Source organism: Phocoena phocoena, chromosome 13 (genome assembly GCF_963924675.1).
Source record: "Phocoena phocoena chromosome 13, mPhoPho1.1, whole genome shotgun sequence".
NCBI classification, from domain to species: Eukaryota; Metazoa; Chordata; class Mammalia; order Artiodactyla; family Phocoenidae; genus Phocoena; species Phocoena phocoena.
Window position 1 is genome coordinate 44,844,650 of NC_089231.1, and position 21,454 is coordinate 44,866,103.

The following is a 21,454-nucleotide window of genomic DNA, read 5'->3' on the forward strand; positions in this document are numbered from 1 at the left end:
CTACGGTGTTTATACTGTGTCAGGACCTAAAAGCATCATCTTCTCCAGGACAGAACTTCTCTCAACCTGTGCTGCCTATTGTGTAATATCTGAAGATATTTCTTTGCTATATTTTGTTAGGTTTCCTTGTTCTTTAAGATGAGAGGGTATTTCCAGACACCGTTACTGATTTGTGGCTCAGAATGGACATCCTTATTTTTTTATTTTATTTTTTGCGGTACGCGGGCCTCTCACTTTTGTGGCCTCTCCCGTTGCGGAGCACAGGCTCCGGACGTGCAGGCCCAGCGGCCATGGCTCACAGGCCCAGCCGCTCCGCGGCATGTGGGATCTTCCCGGACCGGGGCACGAACCCGTGTCCCCTGCATCGGCAGGCGGACTCTCAACCACTGTGTCACCAGGGAAACCCTGGAAATCCCTATCTGGCATTTTATCTTTCTCAGGTTGCTAAAGCAGTTATCACTCATCTTTGGCTCTTCATTTTCCAAATTATATTTCTGATCTGTTATCTGCTCTCTCATCCATTTAGTCCTTTCGAGTTTACACTAATTCTTCTTCTATTCCTTTACTATCATTTTAGTTAGGTTTAAGAAATTAGAAGGTAAATGCTTATGTTCTATTTCCCATGTTAGCCAGAATTCTCTGTATCCTCCAATTTGTTTTCTTATCTTCTCAAGTGAACCAATCTCTTCTTTCACCATGGTCAAATGACATTTTGCTTTTGAAATTGTTGTAATATATTGTATTCATTTTATATTTTTGCTGTAACAAATTACCACAAATGTAGTAGCTTAAAGCAACAAAATGTATTCTCTTACAGTCATGGAGGTCAGAAGCCTGAAATCATTTTCACTAGGCTAAAGTCGAGGATTTGTCAGGGCTGTTTTCTTCTGGGGGCTCTGATGAAAGAGTCTTGTTTCCTCACTTTTTTCAATTTCTAGAGGCCACCTATATTCCTTGTCTAGTGACCCTTTGCTCCATATTCAAAACACATCACTCCAGTTTCTGCTCTTATCATCACATCGCCTTCTTCTCGCTTTATACTATCAGCACACCTGTGATTACATTACTGGGCCCACCTAGATAATTCAGTACAATCTCTCCATCTCAAAATCCTTAATTATTCACATCTACAAAGTCCTTTTTGCCATATAAATGAACATTGTCATGGGGTCCAGGTCTTGGCATCTTTGGAGGACCATTTACTAAGAATACCACACATATTCCTAATTCCACTTTTTGTAATATTTTAATGCGTTTTGTTCAACAATTGTCACTAAAAGCCTGGAAGATAGGAACTGAGGCTTTATTATTTTTTTAAATCCTTGCACAATAGTGGTTCACATTTGAAAACTATAAAATAAATTCAGGAATTGGTATAGGACATTTGTACATTGTCATCTGTATGTTGAAGCACGTGTTCGTGATCGTACTCGCACAGTCATGTTGAAGCATTGTTAAGGAGGTACAGGAGTCATTCTATAAATAGCAGGAGTTTGTATGAGAAGAGATGAGGATCTGAGATGGTATTTGGTGTACTTAACTGTATGTGATTTTAGCCAGTTTCTTAAGAGCATTATGTCCAGGTTTCCCATTTTGAAAATGAAGATCTGGATAATTCTATGGCAAGATAACTGTGAGTCTGCTCTGTGGGTTTGTTTTTTCCTCATACTTTATCTATTTTACCCTGAACACAAATTTTAGATACATTTAAGACTGATACACTTGGAAATAAATCTCAATGACTCAAACTCCTAGGCTATTTTGCTATCATATTTGCATTGCTTACCTGTCAATGCAGATATCTGTTATGCCACCTTCATAACAAGTCTCATTCTCTGATAACCCGTTTATTAGCATAAATTTGGATAAATTCCAAAAGTGCCCTTGAGGAAGCAAAAATCAAGATTTTTTGAGACAAGACTTTTTAAATAAGCAAATTCAATTCTGAATATAATCCAGTATCTTTGATGACATCCTTTTTACAAACTTCACGAAAAATTACATGACTTTACAAACTAAAGAGCTGAATCAGCATTACCTTCGTAACTCTGAGAATATTCTTTCAAGTAGCAATCTAAAGCCCCAAACAGACTGCAACTTCAATAACTTCAGAATTCATGAAAAAAAAGAAAAAATCAAAATTCTTCAACAAAGAGTATTCTAAATGAAAGACAGCATATAATGTGAATCAATAGACAGCATAAATTAATAATTATCTCACATCATGAGGTCAAGGCACTAAAATTTGCCCTAGGATATATGTTTAAAAGATACATTTAAAAATAAAGAGATGAAAGAAAAAAAAATGACTAAATGAAAAGCAGTAACATCTAAAGAATGGTGATTTAAAAATTCCAAAATTCACTGAAGAGAAATATTGATTGGCTACTCCCACAAAAAGAATTGTAAAATTACTCACAAGGACAAATGTGCTCAGCAACGTGGAACTCAGAGGAATGGTCGTCCGGGGAGGTGGTGCTAAGGTTGCTGTAGTTACTGACCTGTCCATCCTAGGTGCACACGTAGACTTTACCTAGGGAGTTTACCACATTCATTGCAAAGCATTCAAGAGTTTCCAGATTTTGTCACCTGGGAAACCTATGCCCCTGTCCTTTTCAATCTCAGACAAGTTTCTTCTCAAAGGTGACAATCCCTGTTTCATTTTAATCATGTGCTTCTATTCTCTCCTTTGAGAATGCTTGATTTTTTTGTACTGGAAGAGCCCAGATCTTTGAAAACAATGACCTATTCACTGTCTGTTGAGAACTTCAAAGTTTAGACATCTAAGATATACAACCTTCACTACTTGGGTAGAGAAAATTAACTCTTTATTCATTTTTGTCAAACCTATGTGGTGAAATAAAGCATAGGTGGGGATTAAATAAATTAACAAGTGATGAGTTCTTAGTGTGGTATTAGCTGTTAATTCTCCTATTGTTGTTTTTAATGTTTTTAGATGAACTTCGGAAGAAAGGCATCTAAGAAAATGAAACAAATGTAAATAATTTTGCAACTGTGAATTTCTTAATTTTTTGGAAGCCCTCAATGTTCATATTTCATATCCCAATCCTTTTATCGTTTAAAGTATAAAGTCAATTATAGAGTAAACTGTGTTATCATTTATATCTCAGTAACAACCAACAAGAATGTATGTAGTCATTTTATTAATTGTACAGTATACTCAGAGAAATTCAACGTATATCTATAAATGATTTTTGGCTTGTCATTCCTGTTTTTGTTACGAACAATATTAATGAATATATTTTAAGAGTATACTGTGAGTTCAAAGCTCACTTACAAAACATACAAAACTTACAAATCAGTCTTTAAGAAATAGTTTAATATTATGGAAACTCAGGAAAAACAAAACATCCAAACTAAATGAACAACAGAGTGGTACAAAAAACACACTCATAATACACATTTTATCTTTCAGATATCTTGCACAGCTCATTTTCACAGAATTTAATTATAAAATGATTAAAATAATTAGTACAAAAATGGACATTCTGAATTAAGGGTTGAAGTTTATGTTACTTTTCTAGATGATTATTGAAACTGTTTCTTTTCTTTCTGCCTACTTTTTCTAGTAAATGAGATGTATTAAAATATGTTTCTATATCACTGGTATGCAAAAATAATAAAATGAAGACTACTGAGTTCACCAAGTGTTAGGGATACCACTGGATTGTTTCAAAAGCAGAAGCTTGATTAAGGGCTTGAAATGGAAGATGAGAAATTCCCGGGACAGAGCCCCAGATGGAATATCTGTGATAAGATTTCTCTTTCCTGCACTGTGTTTTAAAGTTTTTTAAAACATTACAAACATTTGAAATTACTGTCTTCTCTGCAGATCTTCACAAGGCTTGCTCTCTCTCACTTCTTTCAGGTTTAAGATAAAAAGGGCTTCTCCTGATCCACCATCAAAAATAACACCTGCCATTTACTAAATCGCTAACACTTTATTTTTCTTTCTAGCTGTTACCATACCTAAAATCATTTACTATATTCAGTTGTGTATTATGTGTTCCCCATTATATAATCTCTATTGTTTTTCTTGTTTTGAATCCCCTGTGCATACAACAGTGATTAAGGGCATAGATTTTAGTCATATAGCCAAGGTTTGAAACCAGGTCCACTACTTAGTAGTCATACATATTAACTCTGTGCCATAGTTTTCTAATTTTCAAAATGACAGTTATAATGCAGCCTATCTAATAGGCTTATACTGATGATTAAATGATATTCTAGAATAGTGCTTGGCATCTGCCTAGCACTATGTAAATGGTTTGCAATTATTTTCCTTCCTTCCTTCCTTCCTCCCTCCTTCCCTCCCTCCCTTCTTTCCTTCCTTCCTTTCTCTATTCCATTTTCACTTTCTTTCTTCCATAGGTAGGTTTACCCAAGATGTTCCCATCATGCCCCATTTCTTACTGGCAACAGTTTTTACGCATTTACATTTTACTAATGAAGTAAAGGCCAGCACCCATGAAACATCCTGACGTTCTCCTAAAATTTTTGAAAAGTTATCCATTCCTTCATATTTTTTGAACTTGATTTCCAAAGTTTTCCATAAGTTTTTTAAAGAGTTGCAAATAACATTATTTATAGAATATTATAAATCTTACAATTTTTAAATAGTTTCAGTTCATTTTTAAATGTGTCCAGTGGAATCTAAATATGTAGCAATTTTATACCCAACATTATCCATTTAAGAAAAGAAAAAGATCTCATCTTTATCAATTCAGAACTTTTACATCATTTTTTCTTTAAACTCATGTATCTGTTTCAATTCTTCCATACAACTTTATCTTAAAGCAATGTATTTTATACTTGAAAATAGTTTATTTTTTTACTCTATCATACTCCTTTATAATAATATGTTAATGCATTGAAATGATCTCTTATGTGCTAAAAATTATTCTGGATTAAATTTTCATTACGATATCTATTAGTAAACAACTGATCAAAAATACAGTATATTACAAAGTTGGATAAATGATTATTAAATATAAGCAATGCATATTTCTATGAAAGAACCTTCTAATAAGATATAGGAGGCTTTGTTTTCTCCTAATTGGTTTAATTATTTGAGAATGAACATTTTTCAATGCATGAATGTGAAATGGTTTAGCATCAACTCTATTTCTGCTTTTTCCCTTAGAATGTGTAAGCTCTGAGAAAATGCGTTCACATAAACAAATACATGGGAATGGAATGAATTTTATTATAGAAGTGTAACTTAATTATTTGAACTCCATCCAAAAATCATATAACAATCTATGTGTCAAAAATCATAAAATGATCTATCATGAAAAATTACTTTTAATGACTTATCAGCTGACAGCTAGATTAGATTTTGCTTCAATTTCTTTGTTTCCAGAGAGTTCTTAATTGTCTGTTGAAACACTTTTATGATGGCTGCGTTAAAATCCTTGTCAGATAATTACAACATCTGATTCATCTCGATGTTAGCCTCTGTTGACTGTCTTTTCTCATTCATATTGTGATTTTCCTGGTTCTTGGTACGAGGAGTGATTTTTTCCATTGCTTCCTGGACATTTTGGACATTACATTATGAGACTGGATTCCTTTCAGTCTTCTATTTTTAGCAAGTGGTAGCACTTTGAAGTGCAGCATGAGAGCTGGGTGGGTGTGTATGCTAGGCTCACTGATTCCGGCCACCTTGTTGCAGAGGGTGGCTTGGAAATTCAGCTCCTCTCTTTCTTACAGAAGGTGGGAAACTCACTTGTACTTCTTGTTGTTTCCTGCCGGTGGGGGCTGGGGGTGTGTCGTAAAAGCAGGTCCCTGCTGAGCCCTGAGGTAATCAAGCAAAGGTAAGCAGAGGGGAAACTCTTACTCCTTTGTTGTCTCAGGATGAATAGGAAGGTTGATGTCAGGCAGAGGTGGAAGTCCAATTCTCCACTGGTTCTAACTGACACCAGGAGTTGCAGATCGTGGAGTATGTATCAGCCTCAACTTGCAGCACCTTGTTCAGCCTCATTAACGCCAGATGGAGGTGGAGGCTGATTCACTCTGAACCCTGCTGACACTGGGGAGGGGGTGAAACATTGGTGACTGGTAGCCCTGCCTTCCACCAACTTAACAAGTTTTGTTTCTTCTGCTGATGGACCCCACTGAGAGCAAACTGGGATGAAACTCTGAAAATAGCCTGCTTTTGCCAGGTAAGAGGATGGAAGAGCAATTTCTTGCTCAATCTCTCCCCAAATGTGGGCAGGACAGGGTAAGAAGTGTGAGGTGGGGGGTAGGAAATCAGCTCCCTGCGTCTTGCTGCTAAAATCATGACTGTGGTGGTGTTTTTCCACTAATGGGCTATAGTGGGTACTGCTAAAAATGTGTCCTGTTGTAAGGCCTCCCTTTTCCTGTGTCTCTGGACAGGGAGAACAGTCTTTCCCAGGAGTGTTTTTGATCTCTGCCTGTTGGTGTCCTAGGCTGGAGGCATTGGCAGTGCTGTCTCGCATATAGCAGAGGCAATGAGGAAACCTAGGGGACTCAGCAGTGTCAATCCTCAGACCCTCAGGTCAGTCCATCTTCTTTCCACCTTCCAGAGTCTTCTTATGCTTGTTTGATGTATTATTCCAAGACTTTTTAAAGTTTTAAGTGGGACGGCCTAGAAGAAATGGAACTACTCCATCTTGGTAGGACCAGAGGTTTCATAACTTCAATTTTTGAAAAGCAAGGAATTGGATACCGTTTGACATGTAAGAACATGTTGTCCAGTCCTTAGATTCATCTCTTTCTTAATTTTAGGTAAATGTATTTAAAAGAGCTTAATAAAGCTCATTAACTAATTCTTAATTTTTCTCTGCTATTTTTTCACTTAAAACCACCCTCTTTAACCCAAAATAATTTTTGATTATTTTAAGTTTGGTCAAGTCTGATATTTTGTCCAGACTGACCAGTGTGTACAGACATTTCAGCCAATCACTTATGAGGCAAAGAAAAGGAAGTTGGAGGACCTGTGTCTAGCCTTGTTGTAGGTAAACAAGGAGGGTGTCTGTGAGTTTCAGTCTTATGGGGAAGGGTGATTCTTTGCATTAGCCATTTCCTGGAACACAAAAGAGTGGGTGAATTAAACCCTCACTGTTTTCCGGGATCACAGAACTCAGGTGAAGTTCAACATTGTCAGTTTTAAAAGGATCACCCTGGCTGGTGTGGTAAGAATAGACTCTTGGGGGCCAGCATAGAATGAAGAAGGAAAGTTAAGAGTTTATCGCTGTAATAATGCAGGCTTGGACCCCGTGGGTGGTTAGGTTTTAGATATATTTTTAAGGACCATTATTAAGATGTATGTATTGCCATGTGAACAGCTACTCTTGTGCTTCCAACTGCTGCTTCATAGTGTGTTATGTAGGCATCCACACTACATATGTAAAATTAATAAACAGAAACCTCAAATAAACAGAGCTGGGAGACCACAACAGGGAGCTCTCCTGCCCTGTGATGACAGCAGAGCCCAACAGAAAGAAGATTCTTATTCTTTCCTGTCAAGGACTCAGCCAATGAAAAGCCATGGACTCTTTGTTCACTATAGCCCTCCCAACTTTTCCTTTTCATCTATATAGAAGCTTTCTCCTTACCCTGCTGTGTAGGGACTTGAAGGTTGTGGACCCTGAAGTGCAATTCTCTTCTGATCCTATATAAACCCATCTTTGCTGGAGAAATAGCTGTTAGTCTGTTTATTTCGGATCAACAACATATAACCTATCCACAGTCCCAGGAATGGATCCTCAGATTGCCTTCAACATTCTGCCACCATAAACATAACTTTGGATCCTTACAGGGTCCATTCGGATATTCTCTTCATATATATACTGAGGAACAGAGTTACTTCTACACGGAGTACAAATACACTAAAGTTACCGAGGTTCTTCTGGATCGTTCTCTAGAAAGGATGCAAAACGACATTTTCATCAACAGTATGTGGAGTTGTGTCTCTCCCCAATTACTCCTGAAATTAACCAATTTTACAATTATCCGAATTTAAATAATTCAAAATGAAATAAAATTAAAATTTTAGTTCCTTAGTTTCACTAGTCACATTTTAAATGCACAAGAGCAGAATTTACATTGTCACAGAAAGTTTTAGAATTTCAAATATCTTTCCCCATTCTCTCATCTCTATATAAATGTTGCTTTTGGTATACTTTTTGGAATAGAAATTCCTAATTTTGCTGAAAACTAAACAAAAAATCTTCTCCTTAACAAAATGCCCTAAATTATAGAACACTGGAAGCTCTAATCAGATGGTGGTTTTATATATGAAGAAACTGATGAGAAAACTTAAGATCTGTCTATTGAGTCTATGCTTTTCCTACTTTACTACATTAGAAAACTGTGGGTCAGTCTGTCCATATCATTACTTCCTTCAACCACATATAACCAGAAATGATTTGCAGACAGCTTAAGGGTGAGTTCTATGTTTAGGGCTTAGAAAATTCAAATCTTGACATTGATTTAAGACATATCCATATTCTTTCCAAAGCACCTGAGTAGCTGGCAAGATATGCAATTTTAAAGAAACCAGGGATCTAATTAATACTGGGGTATCATAAAATTGATTTTGCAAGGGTCTGTATCTGAGATAATGTTCATTAGAGCAATTTATAAATCCCCAAAGCACTGTACAGATTCCAGTGACTGAGCCAGAGATACTTGGTGAGAGAAATTATGAGCCAGGATTGGAGTAGGTCCTTCAGAGCTGAACTGGCAGTTTGTCATGTGTCTGAGCTTTGTTTGTTTTGTTTTTACCTTAGTTTTACTTTTGTTCACCATTTTTCCTACTTTTTTGTCATTTGCAGCCACAGATTCACATCTGATTGGGGCAAATGGCTCACTACCTACATGAGAAAACCTCAGCTGTAGTAATCTCCAGCAATGGGAGAAATGAAAGGTTTTTTTTTCTCCCTTCTCTCTTCAGTGCCATAGTTACCAATCTTAGCTCCTAAAAAATAGAGGATCTCCCACTGCTCCCAGGCAAAACCATATTTTATCCTCTGCTAATAATTAGGCAGTTCATAATATGAATTTTATTTATCATTTATCTCATTTCTCAATGCTGGTTTTACTCACACCGTTGCTTGTCCTTCTGCTTAAAGTAGGAAGTTTTCAAATATTTTGGCAACTCGATCCCTGAAATGCTGTGAACTGATCACACCTGGTAAAGGATAAAAATGGCAGAGGGTGTTGTTCATACAATGCAACACAGCTTCTGGGGATACATTCTCAGATTCACTCTGCTATCCTAGGGTCCCTCTCACATCCAATAACAACTCTTCTCTCCCACATTTGGAACACTGGAAAACAAGATACTTAATTTAGTAAATTAATAACTGATTAATTAATAATGTATTAATAGTAATTCTCAAAGAAGGACTTACTGCATAGACTCTTTAGGAACAATGTAACCATATCAGAGAACTTCAACAAAGTCAGCATAACACTTGTATAATATATCTTGCACCATGATGACAGAAAAAGGACATCTTGCCAAGGAAACATAGGTCCTTGCTTAACTTGCCTAAGAATAATAGTTCCAGTCAATGTCTCCAGCCAGGGTCCACAAGAGAGACTCAATCATGGAATGTTGGTGCCAGTGGGTTCTCATGCGCCATTCAAGAAAATTTCCATGTACTTTCAGAAATTTGTCAAACTGTAGATATTTGTGAGGTGATTGGATTTTATTATTAAAAAGTCAATTCTTTTTTTAGTATATTTTAATGCTCTGCATTAGTCTTCACAACTATGGTGAATTATAAAGAATTATAATAATAATATCTTGGCAGATGAAATAAATGTTTCTTTTTCTTTATAAACATTTAAGTTACACTAATGTGAATTCACAACATGTTTTGCAATGTGCTATGATGGATTGGTTGGAATATTAAGAAGTAATTATGGAGACCGTATTTTTACAAAGGAGGATAAGCATATAGGGAAAGACAATGTGAAACTTATTTGTTATATCGTTTTATTAAAAATGTTGCCATATTAGAGCATAAGAAGCTGGAATTTTTAAATTATAAATTTATCTGATCTAGTCTTTACACATTAGTTGCCCAAGTCTAACAGCCTTCTTTCACCAGAAATAAGCCTAGTTAGTGCCCTCTGTCATTTTATTTTATATTATATCTTGGTATTTTGGAAGTGTTGCTGAAAGTCTGAAAAGTAGGAGTTGCTGATATAATTTTAATTTGGAGAAATGACTAAGCTTGACATCAAGTGAGAACAAGAAAATTCTATATTTAGTCTTTTCAAAAATCTTTCCATGTTATAGAAAGTCTAGGGTGTATCTAATAAAAACAAGAAGTTGCAAGTTACATTGGATTTACACTCAAAGATTACCTTTGTATCTGTTGTAAAAAATTAATAAACAGAAACCTCAGTTAAACAGAGTGGACACCAGAAGGGGGAGCTCTCATGCCCTGTGACTATAGCAGAGCCCAACAGAAAGAAGGACTCCTCTTCTTTCCTGTCAAGGACACAGCCAATGAAAAGCCACAGACTCTTTGTTTATAAAAGTCCTCCCAATTTCCTTTTCACCTCTGTAAAAGTGTTCTCCTTCCCTTGCTGTGGGAGGGACTTGCATGTGGCTCACCAGGCTTGCAGACGCTGAATTACAATTCTCTGCTGATCTCAAATAAAACCATTTTTGCTGGAGAAGCATCTGGAAGTCTATTTGTTTCAGGTCAACAAGGTTTAAGGGATTAGACATTTTGCTCAAAAATGTAGCATTTTGTAATAAACATTTATGATTTTATTAAAATTTAAATAATTTAACTTTTCATATTTTGAGAAAAATTAAATACTTTTAGCATATAACTATCATAAATATGTAGGTGAGATGAAAGATACGTGTTATTATATATGAAATTTTATTTATAATTTTATGTCCACCAAATTTTATTTCTTTCCTATTATCATTATTGCCACGATGAAATTACTTGAAATGCAGGAAACTGTAAGAATATCTTATGAAAAGTCACAGAAATTTAAAGCATATGAAACTCAGCAGTATTTTAACATACACTGTCTCAGAAGACTTATTACTTTTCAAAATGTCAAATATAATGAGTGACAATTTTGAATTTTTCTAAACCGACAGGCAAAATGTTAAATAGGACATTATTTCTGCAGAATCCAAACTTGTTTTTATAGAAAAATAAATATCAGTAATGAAATGTTATCACCTTAATTTTTCTGTTTTAATGAGGAAGTATTCATATGGAACAAAGAACAGTTCATTTGCTTAACTTGCAGAGGGTTTTTAGATTTAATTAAAACTCATTATATTTAATTAAGATATAAAGTACTGAGGTTAAAGGCAAACAGAGTTTTATTCTATTCTGTTTATAATAGAAAATAATATCTTGTAATGAAATTGTCATTAGTGCATTCACTTGGTAGAGGCAGTGTGGGTGAGGTGGGGTGGAGAAGAAAGCATTATTAAATGACCCCAAAATCTTCCTGAAAGTACTGGCCATATCAGTAAGAAGGAAACAAGAAACGCAGTAACAAATAGTTCCTTTAAAATGGGTCAAATAGACAGTAGACAAATATACTTTTTTCTCCTATAGAAAAAAAACATGATCAAAATACAGTTATGTCCAATTAAAGATTTGAAATTTTCCAATAATTATGCTAGCAGGAAGCAAAGACATACATAAACTGATCAGGGAGAAGGGCGTTAAGTTGTGCAAAATTCACTAATCAGAGAAAAGGTCATGTATTGATATTACCAAAATTTCATTAGGCTCAGGATCCATGTACTAGAAATCAATGTTTCCTTGGCTTCTGCATTTCTGCTCTGTAATATGTCATTCTCCAGAGGTCTCGCTTCTAATAGGAGGGCATAGCAGTGTTACATCCTCTCCGGAGCACAAAGACAGCAAGAAATTAGGAAGAATTTGCAGGTTAAAACAGACAGGGATTGTAATTCCTATAGCTGAGGGACTTAGGAAGCAGAAATGGGGAAAAATAGCTGTGACTATGAAGCTAAAAGACTTGTTGTGCTGGCCAATGCCCAGAGGAAAAATAAAACTGGTCCTGGGAACTTAGAGCTTTTTGCAGCCTTCCAAGTATAGTCTAGTCAAATTAGAATAAATCCACATAGGGCCTTGCACTTCAAATTGCTGCAAAGTGGTTGTAGGACAGGGAATTACCAAAGTAATCAGATTTAACAAAGTAAAATACAAAAACGATGAACAAATATAAATAAGTAAATAAATATAAATCCACTTCAAAGCAGGATTAAGTTACATAGGCTTTAGTTTCATGTGATTTTATAGATACAAAGAGGAGCAGAAATATCTGCTTTTACTTAAATTGTATTTATCTCATTTAAATAAAAGTGATAGACAGCATTTATTAAACTTACTACCAGACAGGACAAAATGTTACACATTTTAAAGTGCATTAACTCATTTTTATTTTCATTATCACAATAACCCTGTGACATAGATATTGTTATTCCCATTTCATAGATGAGTACACTCAGTCTTAGATAAGTAACTTGCCCCTTGGCCACACAGCTCAAGGGGTTGTATCACTAAAGTTCTTGTTTGTAACTACTGCCCATGTTGATTGATGCTGATAACTTGATAAACTTGTTTCATCCTGGTTACAATTTACTGTAACTTAACTTCACCCTCTCCTTCTTCCACAGATTCTCTTTGATTATTGCCCTATTCCTTTCCATTCTATCTTCCTTTCTTTTCTTTCTTTTTTTTTTTTTTTTTTGGTAGTTGCTCTTTATTTCCCTCTCTAACATCCTCTACTCATTTACACCCTTTCCTCCCAACAAACACACACCCCTCACACTACATGGTCTCCTTTGCATTTTTCCAACCATGAAGACTTTTACTACTAGGCTTCTCCTCATGCAAATCTCAGCTCAAATGTCACCTTTCCAGCTAGAATGCCACCTCCGCAAGGAGACTTTCTTTGACCATCCAATCTACATTAGCTCTCCAAGTCTCTACTACATTATCATGTTTTATGTTCTACACAGGACTTACTAATACCTAAAACTATTTTGTTTTTATCTGCTTGGTTATTAGAATGTAATATCTATGAGATTATTTTAACACAAAGAAGAATAGTTCATGATGCGTAGTAAAAAATTTTTGTTTTGTTTTGTTTTTGCTGCGTTGGGTCTTCTTTGCTGCATGCGGGCTTTCTCTAGTTGTGGCGAGCAGGGGCTACTCTTTGTTGTGGTGCGCAGGCTTCTCATTGTGGTGGCTTCTTGTTGGGGAGCACGGGCTCTAGGCGCACAGGCTTCAGCAGTTGTGGCAAGTGGATTCAGTAATTGTGGCTCATGGATGTTAGAGTGCAGGCTCAGTAGTTGTGGCACACGGGCTTAGTTGCTCCGCGGCATGTGGGATCTTCCCAGACCAGGGCTCGAACCTGTGTCCCCTGCATTGGCAGGCAGATTCTTAACCACTGCACCACCAGGGAAGCCCACGTAATAATAAATTAATAAATATTTTGGGATAAATACATGGGCTGTCATGGTTCAGACACTAAGCTTGCAGGTGATGCAAGTTAAATAACGTTTTTTTCATGAATGAAATAAATAAATGAATAAATAAGTAAATAAACTAAATAAATCCTCTGTAGGCTACTCAAGATTTTGGTCTATATATATATTTTTTTTTTTTTTGCGGTGCGTGGGCCTCTCACTGTTGTGGCCTCTCCCGTTGCGGAGCACAGGCTCCGGACACGCAGGCTCAGCGGCCATGGCTCACAGGCCCAGCCGCTCCGGGGCATGTGGGATCCTCCTGGACCAGGGCACAAACCCGTGTGCCCTGCATCGGCAGGTGGACTCTCAACCACTGCGCCACCAGGGAAGCCCCTGGTCTATATTTTTGTGAGTACTTATTTTTGTTCTTTTTCAAGATGGTTTTTGAGTTAGTTTTCTTTTTACTACAAGTGCAAGAACTTCTCTCAAGAGAAAATATTTGTAAATAGCAAGGCAGTTGCTATACAACTTGGGAAAAATAACTGAAGTTAAGCAGGGTATGAAGTGGAAACTTTGTAAGTTGAACTTTCAGTTCACTTCACTGGAATTCAGTTCTTAACAGGCCCAAAGGAGTTTATATATTTTAGAACTGCAAGCAAATCATGCCTTTCTCTGGACATTCTTTTAAAGGCAGAAAAATATAACACTGGGAAGAAACATAACATTATATAACTATTTACTCTTTTGCTCTGAAAATAATGTTGGTCATGGACTACTCTAAGTATTCTACTTATGTTGTAGGCATTTAGTGTGTATATATGCCCAAGGCATTGCATGTGGCACTGAAGTCATTATGAAAATTAATGGCATCAAATTTCATCTTTTATGGAGTTCACACTCCCATTGGCACGGCTGGGGCAGCACTTAATGCCTTAAGGAATTTCTTGCAAGACAGAGAAACTTGTTTGAGGTATTAACTACCTTACATGCCCTACGTGCAGATAATTATACTTGAGGATGGAATGGCTTGGGATATACATCCATAGGGAAAACAAAACCTGGCACAGAAAATCGATCATCAGAAGTAATAATGATAAAAGGATTTATTTATAGTGGCATGTATACCTTTATTAATATACACGATTTTAAAAGTTTCATTTTGTTATTAGAAAAATTATGTATGTTAATGGTAGAAAATTTAGTGATTAAAGAAGTTTTGGATAAGCACAAACAATAGACAATAGCTATTTTTAGGATTCTGTAAATATTTCTCATGAACAAATTAAAGTGCCCAACCAAGTAGCCTTAAACATTAGTGAGTGGTGGGAAAATTTTAAATCAAATACAATATCTATCAAAATCGGTTAATATTGGGCTTCCCTGGTGGCGCAGTGGTTGAGAGTCCGCCTGCCGATGCAGGGGACATGGGTTCGTGCCCCAGTCCAGGAGGATCCCACAGGCCGCGGAGCGGCTGGGCCCGTAAGCCATGGCCGCTGAGCCTGCGCGTCCGAAGCCTGTGCTCTGCAACGGGAGAGGCCAGAACAGTGAGAGGTCCGCGTACCGCAAAAAAAATAAAATAAATAAAATAAAAAATAAATTTAAAAATTGGTTAATGTTGTTCCATCATCAAAAGCCATACTACTGAATGGAGATGTTCTAATGCACTCAGTATTTTAAAATCCTGGTGTGCCAAATGCCAACCGATAAATGAAAAAGTTTCCCTTCTAGGAAGTCAAGTGATTTCTGATTAAAAAAAATTATTTAGAATATGGTACTAATGAGTATGAACATGATTGCCTATGGACTTAAGAACTGAGAATGGGAAAAATGAGACATAAGCTTGTTATTTTATTATAAAAAATATTACTTATATTACTACTGCTACTTTTTATTAGTAGTATGAAACTTGCAATACCACTTTCCTTTTAAAACAGTGTGTATATATTATTTTTTAAATAAGAAAAAAATGTAAAAATATATCTTAAGCAAATAAATATACATGTATACAAATATATATCTATAAGGATGTTCTTTGAAGCGTGGATTTAATAATAAAAGGGACAATCTAAATGCCCAACAAGACAAAATCAGTGTAAATATAATTATATATAATGGAATATCCTGAGGCTATCCAAATAACTGTGGAATATTATTTAATGGCATGAGAGATGTTCATTATGCATTGTTAAGTGAATATAAAACAGATTATAAAACAGTATGATTGCGATAGTAGTTGTTAACACTTGTTGATTTCTTTTTATGCGGTAGGCACTGTATTAAGTGCTATTCATGCGTTTTTCTCATTTGCTCTCCATAGTAGCCCCGTGAAATCGGTAATGTTGGTGAGTATAAGTGACTTTAAACAAGGCTATAAAATCTGTACAATAATGGTTCTCTGTTTTTAAAAATAAATAAAACTAAAATACACACGTGTGTGTGTACACACACATACACAGATGTTAGCGATTACCTCTATTGTAGAATGATATTCATTTTATCTTTCTTGCTAATTTGTATTTTTGATCTTCTACAATAAACATATATGGTATGTTTAATAAGAAAACGTTAAGCAAAAGATCATTTAGTCTTGTCTATATAAAGCATTTGTTAAGTCCTTATTGTGTGCCAGGTACATTACTGGGTTTGGAGGATGTTAAAATGAAAAGATAGTGTTTTTGCCTCTTTATAAATATATTTTATTTTTTTTCAAGATAATCCCTTGACTACCTGCATGATCATATGTGGAGACCCCAAGGCTGATTACGTTATTACAAGACAGCTTATATTTTTCAAATATTATATTTTCATCACAGGAGTATGTAAACTTTATTTAACAGAAAGAAATCAGTATGTTTTCATAAAAGGACACATAAAACCGACAAAACACATATAATAATTTGGCTTGTCAAATGTAACGCCTTTGGAGTTTTTAGGTTGATAAGGTTTACTATTTTAATATTTCAGTTATCCTACTTGGTTGTCTCCTTCATTCAACAAATACTAATTCAGCACTTACTGTATACCTGATAGTTTTTTAGTGACTGGGACACAGCACTGAACAAGAATGATAAAGTCTCTATCCTAGTGAAACTTATATCCTGATGAGAGAGACAAAGACAAATACACACACACACAAATACATTTTGTTTTACTTCCACTAGCAATAATCATTAGTGTCTTAGACAAAAATATCTTGCCTATTGTGTATGTTTTCTCTTGTATTTCATGATTTCCTTCATAGCATTAAAGCTCACCACAATCTAATTTATGTCTTTTTTTATTCCATAACTAATTCTCCCACCTATAGCCTCTCTTTAGGTTAATCTTTCCTGTTTACCACTGATAATTGATACTGCTACAGTGTATTTTTCAAACTCCAGAAACACATTATGAAATAAATGTAATTGGTGCAAACCAGCATTTTTGTAATAAAACAGAAATGTAAGTGGATAGAATAAAAAAAATCAGAGTGCTTTGTAGTTAGTAAGAATAAGTAATGTTTCATGAAATATTTTTTCAAAGGTAAGGGGATTGAGTCTAATGTAAAATATATTTCTTACAGAAGGTCACAGTCAAAATTTTTGAAAGCCACACTACACTCCTAAACTATTATGCTCCCCATATTATCAGTCTGCTCAAAAGCATACTGTAACAACCATTTTCTACCTAATTATATATTTTATTATCAACTCTTGTCACTGCCATGGGATATTTTCTTCTCCATAGTTTCCTCTAACCTCAGATTTATTTCTCTCTTCAACTTGACAGATAGATAGATGATAGATAGATAGATAGATAGATAGATAGATAGATATCTCTATGTGTAGATAGATAGAAAGATAGATATAATTAAACCACATGTTGCTTCATGCTTAATCTTTACTCAGAATATTCTCATACTATCTTCCACATTTTCACTGTCAATTTCCCACGCTCTCCAGTTTACATGGCATTGTTCAAAGCCATTTTTTTTATGAAGCAATGTTTTTGCCTAAATTAAGAGCTCACATTTATCTTAACTACATGACTGCTTTATTAACACTCCTCAAAATGTATGCTTTACATGGAAGAGGTAATTTTTTATCATATTCCTTTCAGGACAGCTTAATTATGTCCTTATAGTTCTTGCTCAATAAATTAAGTTCATTCAAATTGAATTGGGTAGAGATGTTAGATTTAAATCCAGAAAATAATCATAGAAATAACCAGGACTTTTCCAAAAACAAGAATGAAAATATGTAGAGACTTTAATTTTATATAGCAATAGCGAATGAGTTTCATGTTCTTTTTTGTTGGTCTGTGCCTAGCATATAAGAGGTATTCAATAAACGACATTTCTCAGAAGGGTTTGTCCCTCTTAAAAAGTCTAATACTCTGATCTACTTTAAAATTTCTCACTTCCTAAATGGAAAATGTTTGTTGAAAGAAGAAACATGGCAGAGAACTTTTGATTCTTAGGTTGTTCTGGTTTATAACACATTTTCTGCATTTTTACTGCCCAGTATGTCAGAAAATTACTTGAAGAGCTGTAACTTTCCATAATAAATTACTTTATAGAATCTTTTATGTTTACTGACTGTAATATAAATTTTGATAAACACAAAGAAAAAGAAAGTAAACTTAAACAGAGTGATTCTAAACAGTGTTAGTTTATTACAGTAGAATTTCATTTAGTCTGAACATTTGACTTCTCTTTCTGTGTGTTTTCTACTTGCCAAAAATGTTCTTTATTCAGATTAGAATTAATCATCACTGGATATAATAGAAAAATGAGTGAATTATAACTGGAATTTTTAATACTGATTTTCATCACAGTTTTATCTTTGTGCAGTTTTCATACCAAGTGAAATTTCACACTCTGGTGTACTAGAAACCAAACCCCATAAAATGGTGTTGCACTTTAATGGTGGTAACATATCCCCATGAAGAAGCAAGCACGGAGATGGCCTTAAGCATATTAAATGAAAACAATAATTTGGTATAAATGACCATACCACACTAGATATGTAGCACGAAATACACAGAACTAGCTTTCAACAATTCATCTTAGTGCCAAAAGATTGGCAGTTTGCTCTGTCACATAATTCTAACACAGAAATAATGAAGCATGCCAAAACAGAATAACAATATTTTAGTGCCCTGGGCCAGAAATAATGATAAATTAGAAATCTTCTCTCCCTGTCAAATACCCTCATTGAGTTACATTACTAGCTGCCATGTGAGAACTACAGAAAAAATTTCATTTTAACAGTGGAGAAGTTTGATATTCTAAGTGCTTAAGTTAATTAAAAATGAAAGGCAATGCTTCATAAGTTATAATATGATTCTAACAGTTTAATTTATGAAATATGGCTAACTAGAAAAGGATATACATTATTAATTGATGCAAAAGTATTTTATGCATAATTGTACAATGAACATTAGTAAACATGGGGAGACACTCAGAATACCTAAACAAATGTCCTTATTACTGACTGCTCTAACAGTACTGAAATACCATCGACTCAAGTGACTCTGCAGATTTTCGTAAGTTGTGAGCATCTGAGGAGTCAAGATGTCTATATCATTGGGGAACAGTAGACAGAAAATAGTTTTAGTGCAATTTGGGGAAAAATGAATTTTGAGTCAAGTGTGATAGCACAAAGAGAACTGCCCACTGATGTTTGGGTTCCAAAATAAGTTACTGGGTTTAGAGTTGAATAGGAAGTGGGAAATGGGTTGGAGGAAGAGGACAGGTGGTAAGATGGAGAGAATATACATTAAAAATGTTGAGTTACACAAAATTTTGTATTTTGACACTTTCTCAATTTTCTTGTTTAGGGACGTATGGAAGAAAATAAATTCATAGAAATAAGGGTATTTATTTCACCATAGAGATAATTCCCTCACTGAATACAACAACCATAGAAAGGAGTATTATGCCCAAATTACAAGAGTAAGTAAATATTGATAAATCCTGGTACACGCATAGAACAGGATGTTACACATTTTAAAATATTTCTGAATAATTTTAATAATAGTTAAATTTATTTTAGATAATAAAAATAATATATTACTACACATTAAATATAACCCTAGATATTAGTTGAAAACTACTACAATGTAATTCACAAATATCACATATGGTGGTTATATATGTGTTGGTATTATAGGTACTTCTCATTTCATTTTTACTACTTCATCCTTTTCCCAAACTTTTAAATAATAGTTATCCATTCCTTTTAGAATATGAATAAAAGGAAACAGTATTAAAAAATGACTTTGGAAAAATTATTCAGTAATCACAGCCATTTTATTTCCTCATTTTGTTTGATATCAATGTTGAGGGAAATTTTCTCATTTTGTTTATTCTGGTTGTATTTTCTTCTACAATGTAAACACTTTATAAAGGTAGTTATGGAATCTTCATTATTTCATCATAGCCCAGTTAACTTGAAAACACATATTTTTACAAATCTTTTTCTATTCTGTGCAGAATGATGGTGAATTTTGGGTTAAAGGCTGGGGGCAGGGCAGGAATACAAATGTAAGTAATTCTTTGATGTGGACAATATTATAGCAGGTTTATGTTGTGAAAAAAATTCAGTTCTTCCACATTAGCTCCTACCTGTTTGATAGTGGAAAAAAACAGTTAACTTCTGATCACTTCAACATGATTTAATCATATATGTTCTCTCTAGGGCACTCAGTTTTTGCCAGGACGGACCAGGTAAGTGAATTGGTGCCCTCCCCTCTCCTTCCACACCCACTCTCCATATGTCATCTAGCTGAATGGGGAAAGAGACACCATGAGGTCACTTGGTCCCCTTTACTCCTTTCAGCTCTATTTCTGTCCTCTCCTCACTGCTTACCTTCCTGGCATTTAAGGCTAAAGTTACCTAATGGTAGAACTTATAATCTGTTCTTGGCTTCTCTGAGAGACTTCCCTGGCTGGTTTATGTGAGAATCTAAAATTCAGGGCTTCCTTTTTCTCCACCAGGTTCAATTTGACAAGAGATAATTTGACCAAGAATAATGTCAATTTAACTCTAAAAATGTTATCTAAAACACTTGAATATAAAGGTGAAGATAGAAAAGTTTTTTGTAGGTAAAATTTCAAAGGTATGTAGTGAGATTTCATATCTTCTAGCTGTGATTATTGCTTTGAAATTTGTGATAACAGATCATGAGTTTTCTACTTTATATTCCTGAGTTCACACTAATATCAGATTAAGTCAGTCTGTTACTTCGTACATAGTAGCTGCATGGCAACATTTTTACCTGGCGTACAAATCTTATTCTCTCACTGTCATCCTTTGGCTAGTCTCTTGATGTTCATTGCTACAGCTCGACGGATTTTTCCTGACTCTAATTTAGCTATTTTTCATGACTCATTATCTTAGCAGTCACCACCACAAGAGTTATTGAGCATTCACTCTGTGCAAAATCCTGTCCTACATAGTTAAAGGCAGGGGGTTACAAAGGAAATAAAATACTTGTTCCCTGCTGTCAATGACATTACAATCTAATGGGCTTTAAAAATCTCTGCTGTCTTAGTGTTTAGCCTGGTGCCGTATCAGTTTCTGTCTTAGTATTAAACACACCAGAAACTCACTAAAACACCTTTTAGTACAGAGCAGAATTTGCTTTGAAGAAGATTAACTTTGACATTATTCTTGGTTAATGATAAATTCAAAAGACTTTTTAAGTTTTAAGTTTTCATGGATATTGAGGACGATATTATGTGCCACCTTAGAAAAATAATTATTTTAATTTATTTAAATAGCATTTTACATTTAAACTATTAAATATATAATATATAAAACATGCTTATTATATAAATATTATTTATTTTATTTTTATATAAATATATATAAACTTACTACTAATAGAAAAAATGGTTGATGTTATGATAGTCTTGAAGTTGAGGAAATCTAGGCTCACAGTAGATTCTATTACTGCTGGCAGAGTACGATGAGAAGTCAGTGCCTTGTT